We start from the raw sequence: 26,663 nt of genomic DNA on the forward strand, positions 1-26,663 counted from the left end.
CTGTCAGGGGGGACAATGGAAGTGGCCACCCTCTCCACTGCTTGAGCCATCATCTCAACTGATGCTGCCTGTTGGGTTGCCATACCGTAAATGGATTGTTCCCATGCGGTATTGCCTGGTGGCGTACGGCCACCGCATCGGCGGCACCACACCTGTTTGGGGCAAGGCGTTCTGCGCCTTGCTGTGCCGGCACTGCCTGAGGCTGCAGGACTGCATTCCCCCTCTGATCTGCTGGCCCAGGAACAGGATCAGATGTTGTGGAGTGTGACCCTGCATCCGTAACCGCCAAAGGCAGACTTACCAACACTGACATCCCCATAGAGGGTTCTACCTCTGGTACAGGTGGGTTGGACAGAACAGAATCCCTGCCAAAAACACTTACCTGCGACGGCACATAGGTCTCATCATCCAAATCAGCACCTGAATAGAGGTCTGGGGAGGTGCACCCAGAGGCACCCCTCGACAGAATGATAGAAGATTGGGTTCTCACCCACCACCACACCACGTCCCCCACTGGTGCCCGGTCGTGCCTGAGATTCCTCCTTAGTCTGCACCATCTCCTCAACCTCAACATCATCATGTGCGTCATCCCCTGCAAAAACATGAAAGACAAAAAATGGACACAGGCATTAGCACCATAGCACACAAATAGGCCTGACAAGCTACATAACCAGTACATGATTTACATGATTTACACATGTCCCACATGACTATAACCCTCCCATGCATGCACTGTCACTGAGTTTGAAGGGGACCCAAAAGGCAGACACTGATGACACCTACATGGAAGAGCAACACATTTGTTGCATGCTCAGAAGCACTGCCATCACACAATGGCCTGTGAGTGGCATGTCCAATACACATACATGACACATGCCATTCCACAAGTACATCCATATGTCAGTGAATGAATACTGTCAGCCATCCATGTGAGATGGATATGATGAGATGAAAAATGCTACATAGTGTGACAAAATAGGCATGTGCCACACACTGCAACACACCCAGTGTACAAAAATACAGTGATTGCAGGCCGATGTACACATCAATGGTTTGTCACTTCAACATGACAGGAAACAACACATTCAAACAGGCCCCAAAAATTCCTGTGATCAGGCCAATACTCAATTAACCTGAATGGTCAAATCATTCATCTAACAAGGTAACACATGTGGTCCAATGTGGGGTTCATCAATGACAGAAGCATGTCACAAATGTGACAATAGGGCTGAGGAATGCGTAGCCAAAGTGGGAGAATTGAAACAATCAGCCTGAACGAACACTGAAAAATACAAACAATGTTGTTGCAAGATGCCACTTCAAGGGCAACTGTCGTAATGTTGAGCCAAATTACTAATGTGGACAGAAGGGATACTGTCACACCCAAATCCAATGCCACTGAATGTTTTGGATGAAGCACATGGGTGACCCATACCACTCAGGCACACACACCCTCACCTGGCACTCAATCAGAACCCGTCACCCAAACAACATACACATGCATTACACACACATGCATGGGCACTCACCGGACAATGCTTCATAATCAGGTAGTCCTCCCAAACCTTGGATCTGTTCCTCTGTGACGAAGGCCCCAGCAACAGACTCATGTTCAGTGAGTTTGTTGTCCTCTTGTGGAGACCCACCGCCAGTAACCAGAGTAGCGGCATGATTTGAGGCCAGCTTCTTCTTTGCTCTGTGTTTCAGGTCATTCCACCGCTTGTAGCAATCATCAGCTGAGCGCCTCACAAATCCAAGGGCACTTATGCGGTCGGCGATGGTCTGCCAGTGTGCCTTACGCTGACCATGTGAGGTCTTGCACCCTGCAGTACCAACATTTCATGGCTATGTGCCGACACATACCGCACAAGTGCATTAAGTTCCGGATCATTGAAGCAAGGCTTACTTGAGGTACCGGAGTATGTAGCCGTGTCTGGGGTCTCAGCCTGTCGGACCAGAGCACCCTTCTTCCTCTTCTTTAAAGGTGGAGCAGAGCCAGAGTGGATTATGCCGTTCTGGTCAGTAGGGGCAGACTCACCGGTGGACTGGGTAGTAGGAGTGTGGGAATGCACAATGACCATAGTTCTTGATGCAGGCATTGGTTGCTGGGTAATGTTGGCAGGGGGAACGTCAGTTTGATGGACTGGGACTGACACTGACCTGGCTGGGAGAGTCAGAGCTGGGGCAGATGGAGCTGCAGCTGCCGCTGCAGCCTCCCCACCCTGCATACATGGGGCAGCAGATGACATAGCTGCCCCAGATCCACGTGGATTGGTGACAACAACTTGCACCGCCACACGTGGCATAGACTTGCTGACCTGGAAGTCAGCCAGGGAGTCATCCTGTGCCAGGTCAGGTGCCACAATGGGCTGGTCCAACAGGGGCTGAGCTTGGATGGTGTCAGCCACGTTTCTCTCAACTATGGGGGGGCATGGGTGTCCCTGATTGTTCCTCCACACATGGGGGCATAGGGGCACCCTGCAAATCCCGGCCACGTCCCCTACCGCGCCCACCACGCCCACCTTTTGAGGGTCGGCCACCTTTGCCTCCCTTACCGCTTGGTCGCCTCCCAGCCATGGCACTGATGTCATTGTGCGTATGGGAGTTGCAGTAAACTATTGTCCTGGGCAATTGGGGGTCAAAGGGGTTGGATACCAGATGGAATTCGTACCCTAGTGCTCTAACAAGGCTGTCTGTGACCCCTGGGGGAAGATGGCGGGTCACACAACGCACAGGCAGCCCAAAATCAAAAATAAACGTGCACGCAACCCCTCGTAGACCACGTGCATGAAAAAATGAACTTGCACTACGCTGTGACACCCAGAAACACAAAAATAAGCGTACGCGTAATACACGCAGCCTACAATGACCTCTGAAGGGGAACGGGACACACTGGGCAAGCACAGTTGCTAAGTACGTGCGGAACTCACCGTCTGCCTGGAAAAAGAACGTGAAAAATACGCGCTTGTGCGTGTTGGCAACACCCCCGCCAAAAGAAGAATTGTACGCTGTCTGAGGAAACAGGACAAAAGGAGAAGTGAACTCTGTTTGAGGAAACAGGCCCAACAAAAAAACAGAAAAGAGCTGTCAGAGGTAACAGGGAGTACGAACTAGAAATGCTGTGAAGTAATCGCGTGTGAACTGACAAGAAGTATAGATTTCACCCACTCGCTCTCCACGAAAAGCACGTACAAGGAAATGGCGTCATACATGCAGCTTTTAAACCGGCCCACATGTACACATCAGAGACACGTGTACGTGGGCGCTTTCATCCAATTACACGCGATGACACTCGGACGTGCAGTTTCTCCACGTGTGCTCTGTCATCACGTGCTATGAGGGAAACGCCCGCACGCGTAATGTAACTTATGCGCCTACGCGCTAAAGGGCCTTTGGTCCAATGGAATCGCGTGCGTGCGCTGACGCACTTACGCGCTAAGGCCCTTTCCTCGAATTACATGCTGACGTGCAAGATTTTCACATGCCGAATCACTCCGTATCAAGCTGGCCACGCGAAAACACACGGAAGACCACGCTCCTGCCCTGAAGGCAATTTTCCTGCCCCCCAGAGCACCGAGCACACTCCCACCTGCCATCTGCAGCTGCCTGATTGCCTGCTGCCCACGTGCCTTGCTATTTGGTGCCTGCACATCAGCCATCTGCAGGGTTCCAGTTGCTGTGTCCACCCCTGCTGGAACTGAAGACTCCCGACTGGGATTCCATCGCTCCACAGCCCAGCCCCACGCCTGCCTCGGGGGTCGCCATGTTGGGGCAAACACCATCTGAGACCACTGGTGACCCCCAGCCAGAGGGACAGAGGGCCACCAGCTTCAGTCAGAAGGAAGTTGGTGTCCTGGTGGAGCATGTCCTGGGGCAGTATGATGCTATCTTCGGAACATCACGCGCCAACAAGGAAGGACGGGATAGGATCTGGGACGACTTTGTGGTTGCCATCAACACGGAGGGGGTGGTAACCCACAACATCAAGCAAGTCAAGAAGCGCTGGGAGGACTTGAGGTCCAGGACCCTTAACAAGGCCCGGCGCCTCGTGGAGGGGGGCCGGGGCAGCATGAGTAGCATCCAGATGAGGGTCCTGGAACGCGCAGGCCCAGCGCTCCACACCCAGATCCTTCGGAGGCAGACCCGTCCGGAGTTGAGCGGTAAGTGGCCAAGCATTGCTGTGTGAGACAGGGCATGTTGCAGGGTGCTGGTTGTCTGATACTTGCCTGTATGTGTGACATAGGCCATGTACGTATGTGTGTGTGCAGGGACATCATGGTCATGCATGTGAGACCAGTAATGTGTGAACCACATGGTTGGTGCATGTGTTACAATGCAACATGCGGAGCAGCATGGGGAATGCACACATTAATGAATGCCTGTCTCTGTTATTGGACATGGATGGGGTGTGAGAGATGGATGCTGCTGTCATGGACATGTATGGTGTCCATGTCTGTGTGTCTGACTTGCGTGTCTGTGACTTGTAAATGCCATGGATGCATGACACATGTCTGTGACAATGTTCAGATTCACTGATGCAGCCTACTCATCCTTGTATCCACTGTGTCTGGGGTGTACGAGGCCAGATGGATGAAACTACGGTGAAGTGTGTGCATGTGATAGGCATGACCCATGATGCATGTGAGTTTCAAACCAGCATTGTATGTTTCAAGAGTCCCTTGGACATGTATGCTAATGTTCATAGCATGCGCCATGCCTGTTAATGCATGTGTTTTGCCTGCACTGACCCATGTGTTGTGGAGGGACATGATGGAAGTGATGTTTGACAGTGCCACTCATCTGCTATTGCTTCCTGTCTAGGGGACCATTGTACAGTACCCTGATGCTTGTGTTCTATGACTCCCTTTACACAGTGGCAAGTGATGAAGAGGGTGTAGACGGCGCTGTGGAGCAAAGCAGCGGGGATGCCCCCACCGGCCGGCGACGCAAGGCCCAGTCACCCTCCCAGAATTTACCATCGTCCGGGAGTGAGGGGACTGGTGCTGCTTCTGGCACTACGGCTGCAGCGGAAGGGGTGGGTGAGCCCCCACAGGGGCTTGCAACGGTGGAAGACGGTGTGGAGCCATCCAGGTTGGTGGTTTCCACAGAGGAGGAGGAGGCCGCTACTGAGCCGCACATGGGGCCTGGTGGGGGTGGTACCACTGGTGCAAGTGGTGCAGTCCAGGGCCAAGGGCAGGAGGCAGCACAGGTCACCGCGGAGGGGCCTGTGCATGTCGCTGTCCCTGACCCTGTGACTGCACCACCATGCACCAGCAGGGATGTCCCATCCCAGGCCCGTCCACAGGTAGGGGGGATGTCCATGTCATCTGACACTCCTCTACCTGCGGACGAGGGGACCCCTGGCCGTATGGAGAAGGTCCTGTTTGGTGTTGCGTTGCTTCCCTGGGGGAGCGTGCATGTCATCACGAAGAGCAGCGTGCCAACGTGGCCCAGTTGGGAGTGTCCATGGTCGGGGGTTTTGTACATGTGTCGGCCACTCTGGCAGCCCTCTCCTCCTCTGTGGAGACTATGCGCCAGTCGTTCTCCATGCCGTCTTCCGGCCCAGATGCCACCAGGGCCCCCTGTGGACCTGCCCTGACCAATGCAGCCAGCTCGGTGGGGATCCCATCCCTGCCACAGTTGGAAGTCGGAGGTCCAGCAGGGGTGGTCACCACAGAAACTGGATCCCAGCAGATGGAAGATGTGCCGGCATCATCGAGCAGGGCACGTGCACAACGGCTTCGGTGGATTCCATCAGCCTGGCTGCCGTCGTGCTGGCAGAGGCAGTTGCGTCGGAGGCAGTGGCAGGCTCAACATGGGAGTCATCATGGCTCAGGGCCATCTACACCAGAGGGGCAGGCATCGGCCGGAGGGCAGGAGGACCCTGGAATGGGAGTGTCTTCCGTGTGGCAGTGGTTGGGCCAGCAGATAGGTGCGGAGCGGCGGCGGGCAGAGGAGGCACGGCTCACAATGGTCAGGGCGGAGAACTCCATGCGCAGGGCGCTGAGGTGGGCTGAGTGCCTCGAGGGAATTCGCAGGGAGTTGGAGGTGGACACGGCGTTATCCTTGCGAGACCTCAGTGCCAGAGAACAGGCCCGCCTCCAAGACATTGAACAGGAGTTTGATGATGCCCTGGCCCATGACTTGCCCGCTGCCATTGTATATAGTTCATTAGTGTTGTTTCATTTCTTTTTTTCTTTCATTTGGGGCGCATGGACTATGCCCCACATTTTTGTATATAGTTAGTAATTAGGTAGGTTTCATTGTAGGTTTCATTTATGTCGGTGGGCTCATGGACCCTGGATTTGCTATTTGTACATAGTTTTACAGTGGATTTTTCTCATTCATCTTTATTTTCCTTCACCATGGAGCAATGGATATTACGCTTTTCTTTCCCTTTGGATTTGCTTTGTTGGACGGTGACTTTGGACAAATTTTCCTTTGGATTAATTTGGATTCTCATTTTTTTTATTTATCATTATTTGGGACGTGCTGCATTTTGATTATTATTGGCATTATTGAGTGTTTTTATTTCATTCCCTTCATTTTGACTTGAATGCATTTTTGTTTCTTACTTCAATGTGTGGTCTTCTCTCATTGGTTTAATGCATGTCACAATGTGGGTTTTCTCAGTCATGTGTTGCCATTGTGTGGGTCTGACAGACTTGTACTCATGCGCATACTGCTTATTTGTGATCTATCATGTAATCATGATTTCAATTTGGAGTGGATGTAAAGCTTGGTTGGGTGTTTGGACTGGGGTGCTGTGGGGTGGGATTTGTGTGGCCATAAGAGCCAGGGATCTGGATTGTGATGACATGTTGGCTGGGGGACATGTGTCAGGGCCTGCTGGCAGGTGCCCTGCACTGCTGGGGGGTGGGGGTGCAGGGGGTCATGAGTGGGGGCCTGCTGGCAGGTGCCTGTCAATGATGAGGGGTGGGGGTGCAGGGGGTCATGCGCTGTTGATCAGTAGTGCAAGGTGACATGTGGCTTGGCTGGGGGGCATGCCCATGGTGAATGGGCTGCCTGCGGGACATGTCCAGGGGTGGGGGTAATCCCTGTGGTGTGGGCTGCCTGCAGGGTCCGTGGAGGGCGTAGAGGGAACACCTGGGAGGACCCACACTGCCAAATCATGTGTAGGACTCCCCTGCACCCCTGAAATACACGTATCCTGCTGAAATCGCGTGTAAAACTTCCCACGCACCCCTGAAATACACGTATCCTGCTGGAATTGTGTGTAAAACTTCCCGCGCACCCCTGAAATACATGTACCCCGCTCGCACAGGGGAAATATTCCTGGGGTGGGCGGGAAGTCTCACACGGGTGCGCGGGAAGCTTTACACGCGATTGGGCCTGGGCGAGCGGGCTACCACTCACCGTCTACCTTGCGTGTAGAAGAACGCGTAGCCAACACCCACCCGCTGTGAAGTAATAGCGTGTGAAACCCCACGCCTGGAAAACACACGCACCACACCCCACGAAAAGCACGTACAGAGCAATGGAACCCACGTGGGATCTTCAAGCCCTGCCAGGGCAACGCCCATGCGCGATACGTCACAGACGCGCTTACGCGCTAAGGGCCTTTGGTCCAATGGAATAGCGTGCGTGCGCTGATGCGCTCACGCGGTAAGGGCCTTTCCTCGAATTACACGCTGACGTGCAATTTTTTCACATGCCAAATCACTCTGTATCAAGCAGGCCACGCGAAAACACACGGAAGACCATGCTCCTGCCCTGAAGGCCATTTTCCTGCCCCCAAGAGCCTTGAGCATGCTCCCAACTGCTATCTGCTGCTGCCTGCCTGCCTGCTGCCCACGTGCCCTGCTATTTGCTGCCTGCACATCAGCCATCTGCAGGGGTGCAGTTGCTGCGACCACCCCTGCTGGAACTGAAGACTCTCGACTGGGATACCATCGCTCCACAGCCCAGCCCCAGGACCCAGTTGCCCACCCACGCCTGCCTCGGGGTTGCCATGTCGGGCACACCACCATCTGAGACCACTGGCAACCCCCAGCCAGAGAGGCAGAGGGCCACCAGCTTCACTACCACCGAAGTTGGTGTCCTGGTGGAGCAAGTCCTGGGGTAGTATGATACCCTCTTCGGAAGTTTGCGCGCCGACAAGGAAGGACGGACCAGGATCTGGACGGACATCGTGAATGCCATCTACGCGGAGGGGGTGGCAGTCTGAAAATTCCAACATGTCAAGAAGCGCTGGGAGGACTTCAGGTCCAGGACCCTCAACAAGGTCCGGTGCCTCTTGAAGGCAGCGGATGCTAAGGGGCGCCGGGGCCACCTGTCGGAACATCAAATGAGGGTCCTGGAACGCATATCCCCAGCGCTCCACGTCCAGGTCCTTGAGAGGCAGACCCGTCTGGAGTTGAGCGGTAAGTGTATATGTATACTGATTGTAAGCTGTGCGTGTGGTGGTGTGCCAGTAGTGTGCAGGTTGCACATGTGGTGTTGTAGGGTCATGTATGGATGGGTATGTACAGGGCCGTGATGCTAACACATGGGAGTCCTCTCATGTGTGAGAAACATGGATGGTGCATGTGTGTGTAAGCTTGCATGCCAAATGCAGATGTGTGAGCACACATACTTGAATGACTGTGTATGTAAATTGGCATGGTTGTGGTGTCACACATGGATGTTGGTTCCAGCTGCATGTATCTGCACCGTGTACATGTGCATGTGTGTGTATTTCACAAGGGTGCAACAGTGATGCAACATGGATGCTTGGGACACTGATATGTAGAAGACTGATTGCCAGATGTGACATGGATGCCGATCTCATCACTGCGACAGTTGGCTCACCTTTGGCTGCTCATGCTGTTGTATGTGTATGGATGGTGCTGGCTGTTGCCATTTGGCTGAGGAATTGCTCAGGTGTGTGAGTTGACATGCCATGTGTGTTGGGGATTGTGATACCATGTATGAAGTTTGACACTGCCACTCATGTGCAACTGTCATGTGTGTATCAGTCCATTGTACAGTCCATTGTACAGTGTCCTGATGCCTGTCTCCTATCTCTCCCTGTCTGCAGCGTCAACTGATGAAGAGGGCGGAGAGGGTGCTGTGGAGCACAGCGGCGGGGATCACACCACCAGTCGTAGACGCAAGGCCCGGCTCCCCTGCCAGGTTGTGATTTTGTCAGGGAGTGAGGAGTCCGGTGCCACATCCCAGGCCGCAGCTGCCGAGGGTAGGTCCAAGAGGCAGAGGTCGGAGTTGGACTCCTCGGCAGCAGAAGGGGCAGCTGAGACCCCACAGGGTCCGACGAAGGAAGATGGCATGGAGTCATCCAGGTTGGTGGGGGGTTTGGTGGAGGAGGAGGCCGCGCAAGGGACAGAGACGGGGTCTGGAGGTGGGGATTCCACTGGTGCCAGTGGTGCAGTGCAGGGGCAGGGACAGGAGGCAGCACAGGCCACCGCGGAGGTGCCTCTGTGTAATCCTTTCTACGATCCTGTGACTGCATCATCCCGCACCAGCAGGGATGCCTACGTCCAGACCAGTTTTCAGGGAGGGGATCCGCTTACAACAACTGGCCTTCCTCTCCCTGCAGACGTGGTTATCCGGGACCGGGTTGAGCCTGTCCTGGGTGGGGTGGAGTTGTGTCAACGGGACATGCGAGGTGACCTGCAGTCTTTTCATGGGGAGACTGCACGTCATCTCAAATGGCTCGTTGACCACGTCAGCCTACTGGGACAGGTCACCCAGCCCGGATTCCTTCATTTGCTGAACCTTGCTTCGACCCCCTCCTCACCTGAACCCCCTATGCACCAGTCGTCCTCCGTGCCATCTTTCCACCCATGTATCACCTGGGTACCCTGTGGAGCTGCCTCTGACCGTGTGGCCAGGTTGGTGGAGGACACATCCCTGCCACAATTGGGAGTCGGACGTCCAGCAGGGGTGGCCACCTCAACAACTGCACCCCAGCCGGAGGAGGATGTGCAGGCAGCAGGAGCCAGGGCACGGGCACAGGCACAGCAGCAGCAGCAACAAGGTGGGAGCAATGATGGCTCGGGGCCTTCGACATCGGAGGGGCAGGCATCGGCCGGAGGACAGGAGGACCCAGGACGGGAAGTGTCTTCTGTGTGGCAGCGGTTAGGCCATGCTATAGATGAGGAGCGGCAGCGGGCGGAAGAGGCACTGCTCACGATCATCAGGGCAGAGAACTCCATGCAAAGGGCTCTGAGACGGGCTGAGTGCCTCGAGGCAATTCGCAGGGACCTGAAGGTCCAGATTTCATCCTCCCTGCGAACCCGGGGCCTTAGAAGAGGACCGCCTCCGGGACATCGAGCAGGAGTTCGATGATGCCCTGGCCCGGGAAATCAGGAAGTGAGCCGTCGGACTAGCCCGCTGCCATTGTATATAGTTAATTAGTGTTAGGTTTCCTTTTGGTTTTCATTTCATTTGGGGCGCTTGGACAATGCCCCACCTTTTTGTATATAGTTGTTCACTAGGTAGGGTTTTTGTAGGTTTCCTTTCAATGGTTGGGCTCATGGACCCTGGATTTGTACTTTGTATATAGTTCTACACTGGATTTCACTTCATTTAAGTTTCTTTTTTACCATGGATCAATGGATGTGTCTTATTTTTACACTTTGGATTTGGTTGGACGGACAGACTCTTTGGACCCATTTGCTTTTGGATTGATTTGGATTATGCTTTCACAAATTTTGTTTTAATATTTTGGACATGCAGCTTTTTCTTCATTATTTCCATTATTGTGTGATTTTTTTTTATTCATTTGGTTAATTATTGAATACACATTTATTATATACTTTACTGATGTGGTCTTATCTCTTTTGTTTTGTTGATCTTTTCACAGTCATGTGTCACCATTGCGTGAGTCTGAGGGACATTGATTCATGGCCATGCTGGTTATGTATTTTCTATCATGACTGAAACTTCCCGCGCACCCCTGAAATACACCTACCCAGCCCAATCATGTGTGAAACTTCCCACGCACCACCGAAATACACGTACCCAGGCCAATCGCGTGTGAAACTTCCCGCGCACCCCCGAAATACACGTACCCATGCCAATCGCGTGTGGAACTTCCCGCGCACCCCTGAAATACATTTACCCAGGCCAATCGCGTGTGACACTTCCCGCGCACCCCTGAAATACACGTACCCAGCCCAATCGCGTGCGAAACTTCCTGCGCACCCCCGAAATACACGTACCCAGGCCAATCACATGTGAAACTTCCCACGCACCCCTGAAATACACGTACCCAGCCCAATTGCATGTGAAACTTCCCGCGCACCCCTGAAATACACGTACCCAGGCCAATCGCGTGTGAAACTTCCCGCGCACCCCTGAAATACACATACCCAGCCCAATCGCGTGTGAAACTTCCCACGCACCCCTGAAATACACATACCCAGCCCAATCGCGTGTGAAACTTCCCGCGCACCCCCGTAATACACGTACCCCACTTGCACGGGCCCTTTCACATGTGAAAGTTCCCACGAACCCCGTAATACACGTACCCTGCTGAAATTGCGTGTGAAACTTCCCACGAACCCCAGTAATACACGTACCCCACTCGCACAGGCCCTTTCGCGTGTGAAACTTCACGCGCACCCCAGTAATACACATTCCCCGCTTGGCGTTTGCTGTTTGGCAGCCCTGTAAACTGGTCCAGGGTTAGCACAGCCCTTTGCGCTGAATTGGGAATTTTGATGGCTTTTCCTTGCGCAAGGGCGTTCTTGGGGGCGTAACTGGCGCTGCTGCAGGGTCGCTGCACCACTCGTAAATCGATTTCAGCGCACGCGGCTGGTGCAGACATTTGCACGCGCACACTGTGCGCCAGCTGCGTGCCCCGCTTTTGTGCGAAATTCTATGAATTACCCTGTATATCTGTCCGTAATGTTCGCATGCAAGTTGAAACTGTTCTAAGAACACAGCTGGTGTTCGGGATTTCCGCAATCAAACTACCACATGCAATGTCCTGAAATGTTTGTCAATAAACAAAATGGAGATGTCCTGAGAACGCTAGACCTGTCTGTATTGATCACAGGCGAGTTGAAACAGTTCTAAGAACACAGGCAGTATCCTGAAATATTCGTAAATAACCAAAATGGGAGTGTCCTGAGGACGCTAGATCTGTCCGTATTCTCCGCAGGTGAGTTGAAACCGTTCTAAGAACACACACAGTATCCTGAAATGTTCGTAAATAAACAAAATGGGGGTGTCCTAAGGATGCTATACCTGTCCGTATTGTTTGGAGGCAAGCGAAAACTGTCCTAAGAACACACACGGTGTCCTAAAATATTCGTAAATAAACAAAATCGGGGTGTCCTCAGGACACTAGACCTGTTCGTGCTGTTTGTAAGCATGTACAAACTGTTCTAAGAACACATCAAGTGTCCCGGGATGTTCGCAAATAAACAAAATGGGGGGTCCTGAGGATTCTATGCCTGTCCGTATTGTTCACAAGCGAGTTGAAACTGTTCTAAGAACAAACGCGTGTCCGTAACTGTTCGTTTCACTTGTGACGCACTTTTAATTAGTTTCAGGACCCCAACAGTGTCCGTAGAACACCAACGCGCATGTGCAAAACAGTTTCAGTGCATTTGATGTCCTCCGGACACCTGCTCCATTCACGGACATGTTCGCGAAGCTATCATATGCCCGCACCCACACTGAGCATGTGTTCTGACTGTGAACACTGTTCGTGTCCCGAACAATTTAAAACTACCTTTTCAAGCAATCCACAATATTTTTCAATAATAACTCACCATAGCACAAGTCCCACATAGTAATACTGAGTTTCTACATACTTTTTCTGACTTTTTGAACCTTTTTTTGGTGTTCGATCTGTCCGCGGACAGCACCCATGTCTGCGAACCGCGCACATGCACCCCTATTAAAGGCCACACCCTAGAGCTCATTCTCATTGTGTTTCTGGCTATCTTACAGAACACAGTGCATTTTCCTGCCAACTTTCCAGATTTTCATCTGAAACCTGATGGAATCCATGGCTGCAGTACTGCCACCTGGTGCTACATCTGCCTCAGCACCACCCCCACCCCCTCCACCACCACCACCTCCCCAAGGGCCTGAAGAGGGGAACATGAGTGAGGATGCAGAGGAGGATGAAGAGGATGATGAGAATGAGGTAGAGGAACTCCCTACTACCAGCACTCGGCGTGAGTCTTGGGTGTGGCGGTTATTTACCATTCATGGTAATGTTCCAAAGGCACGTGCGAACCGAGTCACCTGCAAAGAGTGCAAAATAGTACTAAGTCGCGGGAGGGCTGGTTCATACAGCTTTGGGACAACTACCATGAAGCGACACCTAAAGTCATTCCACACTGGGGCCATTCGCAAGGTTGTACCTTGCGAGGAGCATAGTAGGTTGACTTCCTCTACTTCATCCTCCGTTTCCGATCCTGTCACCACAAGGAACACTCCTGTGGGACAGCGTATTCCTCAAACTGCCTCACAGGCCATATGTAATACTGATAACCCTTACCTTTCGAGGGTTACAGTTCTGTGTATGTACTGCGATGAAGTACTGTGCAGGGGGGAGAGACTTCGAAGTGCTTTTGAGGATCTGGTCTCAGAGCAAGAGAAGATCTGCTCACTACCCAAGTAAAACCCACTCTACATCTTCCTCTCTCCACCCGCCCTTTCTTATCCCTGTGGTTGGTGTCCCCCCTTACCCTACTTTTCCCTCCCCTCCTAGTGTGCTGTGTATAAAAAACCTAAAAAAATATAAAACACAAAAATAAAAAAAAGCTCTTTTCAGAGCCGCCTTTCACAGTTTAAAAATAGAAGTGAAAAGAAATGAAGCAGGGCCCTGTGTATTTTTTAGAAGTCCGCGGACAGTCCGCGAACATCTAAAATTTTGGGGTGTGTCCCTATCATAACCATTGCAGTTTTGTCTGGGAGGAAGTGGTGGCTCTGAAAAAAGCCTTTTGGTGGTGTTTGTGTTTAAAAAATTTGAAATGCTCAACACCTACTACAAAATGGATGCTGTAATTCCAAAAAAGGTCACAATGCATTTTGTACATTTCTCAGAAAAATCTGATTGCCAGCATAAGTAAGATGGACTCCATCTCTGCGAAAAATGTATGTACTACGAAAAATAATATTTTCATTGTGAAAAGAGGACATGCCAACATCTCTTAGAAAGGCACAAACAGCCTTATTGACATTGTGCCTTGCTTTCTCCATTTGTGGACCAAATGAATAAGAACAAAGCCACATTTGTCTCTGCGCAATCCGTGAAAAAATTACTTGAGAATTTGGAAACAAGTCCAGGACCTTCCCAAGTCCTTCTTTCATTGCAAATTGCAAAGAAATTCCAGACACATGTCCTAAACTGTTCCCTCCACAATGAATTACAATTATGTCTGGATGTTGCTCTGTCTCCAAAGTAGCACAGAGAGGTAGCAAGTCCAACCACTTCATTCCACGTACTCCATGCCAGTGCACTTCCACATGTGAGAATCCAAGATCTACAGCTACTCCACAGCTTTCTGCATGCACCTTCAACCAATGTATCCATGAGTCTCCCAAAATCCAAACAATCTGTTTTCTGAAACACACAGCCATAGCTATCTGTTCTTCTCTCAGCAAAATGAGTATCTGAGAAACTCTATACTGGCACAACACACCCACTAAAATTTACTGACCAATCCCTTGCTCTGCTCAATCTCATTTGCATGCCTCCCCACCCCAAAATCCCCAGAAGTAACACACAATGTCCGCGGACTACCGCCATGTCTGCAGACATATCGTAACATGCACAGTCCATCTACCATTTTCATTTCACTTTCTGTGCCATTCCCTCATTGGATATAGCTAAGAAGTCACACGACCATCCATCAATCACATCCAAGACCTCTACATCTAACTGCATCATCATAGATCAGCACTTCAAATGTACTGTTAATCTCTCTGAGTACAAGTGTCATATCATTGGAAAGCACCTTCTACAAGAAATACTGTACAAGTCTCCAAGATTTCTACTTGCAGCTGCATGCATATCCATATGCATGAACACAAACTACAGGTATGCATATTTTCTGTATAGTACACGTACAATTCTTATAGATTCATATAAACAGATTAACTGACTTTTAGCTTGTAAAATCTATACAATGAACTTACTGTCATTTTTTCCATCTCCTATAATCAACTGTCACTTCCAAACCTATCTGCTAATTAATTTCTTTTTACACACACATTTTCAAAGCATGTTGAACTAACATATTTAAAGTACAATATAAAGAGTTAACATACTCAAACAAAATTGCATGCACACAGTATGTTCAAATATCAAACAACAATACTTGTACAAAAACATAAACATGTATTTATTTATTTATTTATATTTATATAGCGCGCAAGCAGCCCATGGCATTGATGCGCTGTTACTTGCAAGAGCTTAGTTACAGGAATAGTGGCATTCAGTGGTACATTATGAATTCCACAAGACATAGAACTGATATTTTGGTTGGTACAGTTAGTCATTACAATACAGTTTATGCATTAAGAACATGTGATATATATTCAACTGGTGCGACGCATCTTATGTGAATAAGGTAGTTTTCATGGTTTTGAGGAAGGCGCTGAGGGTCAATGGGGGTCATTACGACCCAGGCGGTAAGTACGCCAACTTTACCACCATGGTCTAAACTACATTTAGACCATGGTGGATGGCGGATTTACCGCCCCATTCCAAGGTGAGTGGGGCGGTAAATCCCCATTTCCCATTTTACCCTTCCCCATTTCCATTTTTGCCCCATAGGGCATAATGGGAGTGGGGAAGGCGCTAATTACGCCACCGTAAATTACGGTGGCGTAATTAGCACCAAGGCGGTTTAGCGCCATGGATTTTAACGGCTGCTAAAAGCAGCCGTTAAAATCGGAATCAGGCATTAAGTGTTAACAACGGCGTTAACCCTTAACGCCTGAGTTGTAATGAGGCCCAATGTCAATTAAAAAAATCAATGTCTAAATTAAAAACAGTGGAATATACAAACAAAATTGCTAATTTGTTTCCTTTACAATTGCAGTGAAGACCATTCTCCTGAAAAGAAGCAGCCGAATTTGAAGTACAAAGAACAACTAAGAAGAAACCTGCTCATTCCAGAAAAAAGTAAGTTGAATACCACCATAATATTTGTACTATTACTCAAACACACTGTAAGGTTAATTCATGCTATTTCTGTGCCTAAAAATAGAGATTGTGCACCATTCTGTCCACAAATCCCCATTTCTTAAACAGAGATTTACAGGCAGAATGGCACACAAATTCCTATTTTTCGACACACAAATGACCCAGCTCAGCCCCTAGAATTTTGATATTATATAACAAACAACTTTTTTAATTGTATACCATTAGATTTACTATTTGTACTTCTCCACACCACTAGCTTACTTTCTACTGTCATCTGAACCCCAGTTTAGTAGCACATAAATTCAAGAATACCTATCCCAACTAGTTGTAGTTGCCCAATGCACAATCACACACCATTACATACATCTTTATCATCTTACTCAGACACTCATGCACACAGCACACATACATTGCAGAACACCCCAACCAATACCTTCTTTATTTTTTTCAACAGACCCTAAAGAATGCCTACCATAAATCAAGTCCGTAGAAATCAACGCAGAAGCAGAGCAAATGAAAATAGAAGTGTCCAAAATAAGCATCCATCTCTAGCAGAACTTGTAAAAAAACGTTCAAACAAAACAGCTAATACAGTCATTTAACGAAACAAAACAAGCTTCAAGTACACAAACGTTGCCTTCTCTATCAAAATGTAAAACGAACCAGAAAACAATTAATAAAAATTCAGCTACCACTACAGATAAAACTGCTCCTATAAATCTTGATATAGTGCAAAGTAAGCATACCAAAAAAAGTATTTTAGCAAAAATGTTCCGTCACAGAGTCCTTCAAAATCTTATAAAAACAGGAGAGAAATCAGGGACAAGCCTTAAAACCTATCGTAGGAAATTAATCTTAGAAGCGTTGATAGACTGTGCAATCCTTCTCAAAAGAAAGTTATTTATTTTAGTGTTAAACAAAATGAAACCACTAACAAAACTAATGACTAAATTACAAAAAAGACTTCTCAATAAACAAAATGTCAACAGAAATAACTTCTTAAGTATCTGTGGAGGTGAATGGAGTCACACTACAAGCACAGATCCATATTTTAATGAAGAAGCATACAAACAAAAGCAAACAAATACAATTGCCATACATAGCAGTAGAAGAGGTTATGAAAAAGTTAATAATACCATAATGGAACAAGAAATACTGCTTACAAAAATATCCCCAGAAAACTTAGAATTACCTTTGCATTCAACTGAATGAGAACGTCTAGTATACAAATGGCCATGCACGTCAATGTGTAGCATTCCCAAAAAATCTTTCAAGTCTTTACGCCAATTCCTCAATCAATATGTGAAAGGCAAAGACAAAATTAAAATTAAACTACTGCAAAATATGGATACCTGTCCAGTGCGCAAGTACACAGGACTACAAGGACATTCATTGGCCTGCATTTCAGGACCTACTTGCAAAACCACCTTCCATTATATCAAAATGATATCAACACATCATTCAACTATAGGAAATCTAGTCTATAAACTGTCCTATGCTAGAAGTACTACTTTAGCACTAAGCAATTTAAATAACATTCTTCTAAATGGTACAGCAAAAGGCCTACTTGAAGAAATCGAGTATATCCAGAAATAATATTTTGGAAGTGAAAGCCACTTACAGAATGAAATAGCTTTAAAGCAAATTAGCAACAATTCTATGCATGGCAACCTTCTACTACACACATACAAAAAACAAATACTGAAATTTAAAAGTACATCTGCTGAAGTACCAAACCATGTGTGTGTGTATGTTGCGTAGAACTTTTTATAAAAGTAACACAAAAACTGTAGACCTAACATACAAAATAGAAGACAATGAAGATTCTAAATGGTTTGAATTAGCTCTCTACCTTATAGCAGAAAACAAATACAAAATAACTGACCCCTTCATACTTTGCAGTTACTGCACTACAAAACTTGACAACAACCAAACTCCATCACGTGCTATCACAAATAATTTGGAATTATTTCCACTACCAAAACCCCTACAACAACTCAATTTATATGAGAGCATCTTAATTAAAACTGTGCACCCCTTTCAAGCAATAATACGCCTTCAACCAAAAACAGCAAAATTACTTCCCTCTGAATTAGTGAAAGGTATTCATGGAAAAGTAGTGTATTTACCATTAGATCTAAAACAAAATGTGCACACTCTAGGAGTGCAACGTCCAATGGAGCAATCTTTAATTATCTTAGTAAATGGTGTACCTACAAAAGACAAAAAAAATTGGCAACAACTGGTAGATATACCTAGAGTTAGACAAGCCTTGCAATATCTAAAAGACAATAATGAATACTACAAAGAAATTAATATTGAAGAAAACTTGAAGGATACCACTGTAACAATTCAAGAGACACAAGAAGCTGGTCAATTTGAGCTCCTAGATCCTGCTACAATGTCCAATACTTTAGACCATTATACAATTCACCCATTGCACTCTAATGACACCGTAGACGATGCACTACAAAAACGTACCAAATGCGTCAAACAAAAGGATCACCAATCAGCATATGGGAAAAAAGTATAGAAGCACGTGCTTTTCCTCTACTCTTTCCTACTGGCAAAGGAGGAAGGGGCGATGATAGACCTATTCAAATAACAGCATCAGGATGCCGCTCATTACGGATGTATTCTGAAGATCCCAGATTTATACAAAATGTGGAATACATATTCCACCTACTCTTTGAAAGTGAACTAGCAACTTTATGTTACGGAGTTGCACACACATTAAAATCAGGATCCCACTTTCAAAATATGTCAGCTACACAATTATTACAAAAAGTGCAACAAAAAGATGAGGTTTTACAATCAAATATTACAAATCTATTAGCAAACATGCGTGGTAGTAAAGAGTACTGGTCTCGACGTCATGGAGATGTACGTTGTATGATAAGAAACCTTGGCCCACCCACTTGGTTTGTTACATTACGTTGTGCAGAATATGCATGGGAAGATTTACATGATTTCCTATGCATATCAAACAAAAACAAAACAAACATAGATATACTAACCCCTGGAGAACTTTGTTCTCTAGATCCTGTTAATGTTTCAAGATATTTTCACCATCGCTTCATTGCTATGCTCCTAAATTTGGTCAAGACAGTGATGCCACTGTTTTACAGTTTATTGAAAAATATGTCACTTGTGAAATTCCATCAGAAGCAACAAATGGGGATATTCATGCACACATTTTACAATTTCAAAGACACACATGTGGCAAATATTGTCGTCGCAAATACAAAAACAAAGGGAAATACTACACCAAATGCTGCTTTGGTTTCCCTAGACCAGTTACAAAAACAGGTCAAGTGAACAACTTAATGTCTTCAGTTAGACATAGTGTTAAAGGTAAATCACCTAAAAATACATTTTACATAAAAAGAACAGAAGAAGAAAAATATGTCAATGGTTACAATGCAATCATTGCCCACTTATGGAATGCAAACATAGATGTGCAGTACATTGCAGACAATTCCACTGCAGTTGCAAGATATGTTACAGCATACTTAACCAAAGCAGAAAAAACAGAGCTCCAAGACCTCTGGAATGACCTGTCATCAGACAAAACACTGTCTCAGAAACTATACAGCTTGGGCATAAAAATGCTCTCCCATAGAGAATGTGGCTCCTATGAAGCAGCAGATCGTTTAACTGGTACTGCTTTGTATGGAAAATCTGAAAATATAGTATGGCTAAGTCTTGGTCCTGCTAAATCTAGAAAATTAGTTCTAAAATCATACGAAGATATAGAAACAATAGCCAAACATGATCCCAACAGCCAAGACATTTAAAAAAACAGATTTACTGGACACATACTACCCAAACTACCCAAACAGAAGTAACACTTTGGAAACCATGTGTCTATACCACATAGCCCAAAACTTCACATACAAAAATAATATAAAACCCGATGGAAAAAAAGGTAACTACAGAGTGACAAATTGTGAAGGCAGCTTAGTAAAGCTCACCAAACCAAATTTAATTAATCATATCAAATTGTCATTAAAGACTCCTCAACATAAAGAACTATATTACATGTCCCTGCTACAACTCTTTAAACCATGGAGAAAAGAAAAATAAATACTAGATAACTATGATTCCTATGAAGACGCTTTCAAAGAAAATGAAAGCACTATAACTATTTTAAACTTTACACAGTACAAAACAATGTTGCACAATGAACAGCAACACAGAGAAGAACTCCAGGCCCAACTAGATAAGGACACTCCTGACAGTAGTCAACCTTCTGTAACAGGAAGCCAAGAACCACAAATGAGGCAGAATTAGCTATGACAGAAGTAGAAAACACCATGTGTCAGTATGAAGATAAAGAAGACTTAACTATACTACAATCAAAACTAAACAGTGAGCAACGTAGCATTTTTCAAGAAGTAAAAAAAGAAATTGCACATGGTGTACAACATGAAAACAAAGAATGAACCTGCCAGAATTACAAACCTATACTACTGTACGTCAGTGGTGAAGCTGGTTCTGGCAAAACATTATTAATAAAAATCATCAGTAAATTCCTTCAACAATTGACAAACAACACACTGTCAGCTGTTGTCACTGCCCCCACAGGTTTAGCTGCCTGCAACATAGGCGGTTTCACTTTACACCGATTACTACTCCTGCCAGTAGAACACCAAAACAAATTAGACTATTACAAACTTTCTACAGAAGCTGCAATGGAACTATGCAGAATATTAAAATTAAAATGCTACTAATAGATGAAGTGAGCATGGTGTCCAACCTAATGTTGGCTTTGATTCACCTCAGATTACAAGAAGTACTCAAAACAAACTATGAAGAGCTCTTTGGAGGAAAACACATTATTGTTTTCGGAGATCTTCTTCAATTGACACCAGTGAAAGGTGAGCCTATTTTTAAAACCTTAAGACACAAACCCTACCGTAAAACTGTTTGCAGCATTGGAAATGTCAACCTTTGGCAACATTTCCAATACAGAGAATTAACAGAAAATACGCGGCAATCTGCAGATCTCACTTATGCCAACATCTTAAAAATTATTAGAGTTGGTATACTAGCTCAAGAAGCACAAGCAATATTGAAAACCCGGCACATTCATGAACTTTATGGCGATAATGCATGTGCTATGGATGTTATGGCTCAATTAGCCCACAAAAATGTCAATTGTATAGCCTTAATGCCAACTCTTGCAAGCTGTTTCAAATTCAATGAAACAATGTTAAAAAAAGAAATGCAACCAATAATTGAAATTAGCGCCACAGACAAACTAGACATACATGGTATGACACTACCCATGTGTGAACAAGCCACAACAAGACTAAATAGTTTAGAAAATTCAATCTCCAACACAGCTGGATTGGAAAAAATATTAAAATTATCCTTAAATTGCAGAGTAATGCTTACATACACTTGACGGTCTATGTCTAATCAACTTTGATGCAAGTAAAGTAAACGCTGATATTCCTTGCATTTTAGAATACAATAGACTTTGTTCACTATACACCCCCCCATCTAAAAACATATCCTGTTCCACAAAAAGTTAAATGTTCTAAAAGAAAACTAAATCAAACAGAAATGCAACAGGATGTCACTGCAAATCCTCCAAAGAGAGTAAAAGAAACTAATACTTCATCAAGTACCACTAGCAAAAACAAACTATTAGGGAAAGTAAACCAGGTACTTCTTCAAAGAAGGAAGACAAACTCCAAAAAAACACTCAGATACAGAACTACCTAGCCCGTTTAAACTTTCAAATGTAATTGGTGTAAGTTGCTACGCAAATGTAGCAATGAATATTCTATTTCAATTACCACCAATTGTTGACAACATTTACTTACACAGTACAGACCAATTGTGTTTGCAAATGTTAGTACTTCATAGAAACGCAACAAAAAATCCTGACAACACGTATAGTGTTTATGGAATAAGACAACAATTGGACTACTGTGCTGGAATGGTGAAATTCACTATAAACTCACAGGAAGATCCACAAGAATTTCTAATGTACTTACTACACGTACTGGAAAACAAAAACATACTTATAAATGAAAACTTCCAGATTTCATACATGTGGAAACATACATGCACTCTCTGCAACAATGTGACACAAGAACAAATCCCCAATGAGCCCTTTGTATTATGAATATTATACCTTCATCTTGTATGCTGCACACAATGCTATGTTTCTGCATGAGTAGCTTAGTATACTATATAGAACCCCATAATACAATGCTATTTATATCAATGCATCGTTCAATGCACTAATTAGGGTATATTTATTGCAATGATCCTTGACACATTTTTCGCAACATTATAATAAGAATCCCTTGTACACATATTTCATGAAAAGTACATACATATGTGATGTCATCAGTGATGTCATCAATGACATTTGTGATGTCATCTTTGATGTCCTGGGTGTTAGGCTTAGCAGTGCATGGTGGTGGCGCGAGTTATGGTTGCTTAGCTTACCATAACTGGCGAACTTCAAAGGTCTTTCGGTTTTACTTGGAACCATAACGTCCCTTTAACAAAGTTTTTTCACTGAATTTCATAGGTTTTTAGTAGCGCAACTTAACCATAACGTCCCTTTAACAAAGTTTTTTCACTGAATTTCATAGGTTTTTAGTAGCGCAACTTAACCATAACGTCCCTTTAACAAAGTTTTTTCATTGAATTTCATAGGTTTTTATTAGTGCAACTTAACCATAACGTCCCTTTAACAAAGTTTTTTCATTGAATTTCATAGGTTTTTATTAGTGCAACTTAACCATAACGTCCCTGTAACACATTTTTTTTTTACTGCATTTCATAGGTTTTTATTAGTGCAACGTCACCATAACATTCTTTTCAATAGATGAAGACCACTATCATCTTAGGTCCTCAAAGTGGGAACCTCGGGTGGTAAAAAAAAGATTTTTCTTCCCAAACCGGGACGCCTGCGACATCCCGGTGTAGGAAGGAAAATCTTTTACCAAGATGGCCACCATGGAAAGGGAAGGCGGGGTGTATAAAGAGAACACAACAGGGCATGAGCGGGGGGTGGGAAGGAACAGGGGAGACACGGGGCATGAGCGGGGGGTCGGGGGAACAGGGGAGATACGGAGCATGAGCAGGGGGTGGGGGGAACAGGGGATAAACGGAGCATGAGCGGGGGCTGGGGGAAAAGGAGAGAGACAACACGGGGCATGAGCAGGGGATGGGGGGAACACGAGGGAGACACGGGGCATGAGCAGGAAGTGGGGGGCAACAGGAGATACACGGGACATGAGCGGGGGTGGGAGGGTACATGAGGGAGACACGGGGCATGAGCAGGGGGTGGGGGGAACATGAGGGAGACACGGGGCATGAGCGAGGGGTGGGGGGGTACATGAGGAACGAGGAAGACACAGGGTATGAGCGGGGGTGGGGAGAACACGAGGGAGACATGGGGCATGAGCAGGGGTGGGGGGAACACGAGGGAGACACGGGGCATGAGCGGAGGGTGGGGGGTAACACGAGGGAGACACGGGGCCTGAGCGGGGGGGTGGGGGCAACAGGGGAGACATGGTGCATGAGCGGGGTGGGGGAAAAGGAGAGAGAGACGGGGCATGAGCAGGGGGTGGGGTGGAACGGGAAGACACGGGGCATGAGCAGGGGGTGGGGGAACAGGAAGACACGGAGCATAAGTGGGGGGTGGGTCAGGAAAAGGAGAGACACAGGGCATGAGGGTACATGAGGAAGACAGGGGGCATGAGCTGGGGTGAGGAGAACACGAGGGAGACACGGGGCATGAGTGGGGGGTTGGGGGAACAGGAGGGAGGCACAGGGCATGAGCGGGGGGTGGGGGGAACAGGGGATAAACGGAGCATGAGTGGGGGCTGGGGGAAAAGGAGAGAGACAACACGGGGCATGAGCAGGGGGTGGGGGGAACACGAGGGAGACACGGGGCATGAGCAGGAAGTGGGGGGCAACAGGAGACACACGGGACATGAGCGGGGGTGGGAGGGTACACGAGGGAGACACGGGGCATGAGCAGGGGGTGGGGGGAACATGGGGGAGACACGGGGCATGAGCGAGGGGTGGGGGGGTACATGAGGAACGAGGAAGACACGGGGTATGAGCGGGGGGGTGGGGGGTAACACGAGGGAGACACGGGGCCTGAGCGGGGGGGTGGGGGCAACAGGGGAGACATGGTGCATGAGCGGGGTGGGGGAAAAGGAGGGAGAGACGGGGCATGAGCAGGGGGTGGGGTGGAACGGGAAGACACGGGGCATGAGCGGGGGGTGGGGGAACAGGAAGACACGGAGCATAAGTGGGGGGTGGGTCGGGAAAAGGAGAGAGACACGGGGCATGAGGGTACATGAGGAAGACACGGGGCATGAGCTGGGGTGAGGAGGACACGAGGGAGACACGGGGCATGAGTGGGGGGTTGGGGGAACAGGAGGGAGGCACGGGGCATGAGTGGGGGGTGGGGGGTAACACGAGGGAAACACAGGGCCTGAGCGGGGGGGTGGGGGCAACACAAGGGAGACACAGAGCATGAGCGGGGGTGGGGGAACAGGGCAGACATGCGGCATGAGCGGCGGGTGGGGGGCAACACGAGGGAGACACGGGGCATGAGCAGGGGGAGCGGGGCAACACGAGGGAGAAACGGGTCATGAGCGGGGGTGGGGGGCAATACGAGGGAGACACGGGGCATGAGCGGGGGGTGGAGGGAACAGGAGGGATACACAGGGCATGAGCAGGGGTTGGGGGGTAACAGGAGGGAGACATGGGCATGAGCGTGGGGTAGGGGAACAGGAGGGAGACACGGGGCATGAGCGGGGGTGGGGGGAACAAGAGAGAGACGAGGGGCATGAGCGGGGGTGGGGGAGAACAGGGGAGACATGGGGCATGAGCAGGGGTGGGGGAACAGGAGAGAGACACAGGGCATGAGCGGGGGGTGGGGAGTAACAGGAGGGAGACATGGAGCATAAGCGGGGGGTGGGTGGGAACAGGAGAGAGACACGGGGCATGAGCGGGGGGGTGGGGGCAACAAGAGAGAGACACGGGGCATGAGCGGGGGCAAGGGCAGAACAGGGGAGACACGGGGCATGAGCAGGGGTGGGGGGAACAGAGGAGACAAGGGGCATGATCACGGGGTGGGGTGAAAAGGAGGGAGACACGAGGCATGAGCAGGGGGTGGGGGGAACAAGAGAGACAATGAGCAGGGGGTGTGGGGGAACAGGGGAGACAAGGGGCATGAGCAGGGGGTGGGGGGAACAGGGGAGACACGGGGCATGAGCGGGGGTGGGAGGAACGGTGGAGACACGTGGCATGAGCGGGGGGTGGGGGGGAAAGGAGGGAGACACGGGGCATGAGCGGGGGTTGGGGGGAACAGGGCAGACACGGGGCTTGAGCAGGGGTGGGGGAACAGGAGGGAGACACGGGGCATGAACGGGGGGTGGGGGATAACACGAGGGAGACATGGGGTGGGGTGAACACGAGGGAAACACGGGGCATGAGCAGGGGTGGGGGGACCAGGGGAGACACGGGGCATGAGCGGGGGTGGGGGGAACAGGGGAGACACGGGGCATGAGCGGGGGTGGGGGGAAAGGAGGGAGACACGGGGCATGAGCGGGGATTGGGGGGAACAGGGCAGACACGGGGCTTGAGCAGGGGTGGGGGAACAGGAGGGAGACACGGGGCATGAACGGGGGTGGGGGATAACAGGAGGGAGACATGGGTCATGAGCAGGGGGTGTGGTGAACACGAGGGAAACACGGGGCATGAGCAGGGGGTGGGGGGTAACACGAGGGAAACATGGGGCATGAGCAGGGGGTGGGGGGAACAGGGGAGACACGGGGCATGAGTGAGTGGGGGGAACAGGGGAGACACGGGGCATGAGCAGTGGGTGGCGGGAACAGGGCAGACACGGGGCTTGAGCAGGGATGGGGGTACAGGAGGTAGACACGGGGCATGAGCGTGGGGTGGGGGTAACATGAGGGAGACACGGGGCATGAGCAGGGGGTGAGGAGCAGCACGAGGGAGACACGGGGCATGAGCAGGGGGTGGGGGTCAACACTAGGGAGACACGGGGCATGAGCGGAGGGTGGGGGCAACACGAGGGAGACACGGGGTATGAGCGGGTGGTGGGGGAACAGGGCAGACACGGGGCATGAGCAGGGGGTGGTGGAACACGAGGGAGACATGGGGCATGAGCGGGGTGGGGGCCAACACGAGGGAGACGGGCCATGAGCAGGGGGTGGGGGGCTACACGAGGGAGACACGGGGCATGAGCGGGGGGATGGGGGCAACACGAGGGAGACACAGGGCATGAGCAGGGGGTGGGGGAACAGGGCAGACATGGGACATGAGCGGCGGGTGGGGGGCAACACGAGGGAGACACAGGGCATGAGCAGGTGGAGCGGGGCAACACGAGGGAGAAACGGAGCATTAGCGGGGGTGGGGGGCAATACGAGGGAGACACGGGGAATGAGCGGGGGTGGGGGGAACAGGGGAGACACGGGGCATGAGCAGGGGTGGGGGTACAGGGGAGACACGGGGCATG

Source organism: Ambystoma mexicanum, chromosome 6p (genome assembly GCF_040938575.1).
Source record: "Ambystoma mexicanum isolate Mex_15411 chromosome 6p, UKY_AmexF1_1, whole genome shotgun sequence".
Lineage (NCBI taxonomy): Eukaryota > Metazoa > Chordata > Amphibia > Caudata > Ambystomatidae > Ambystoma > Ambystoma mexicanum.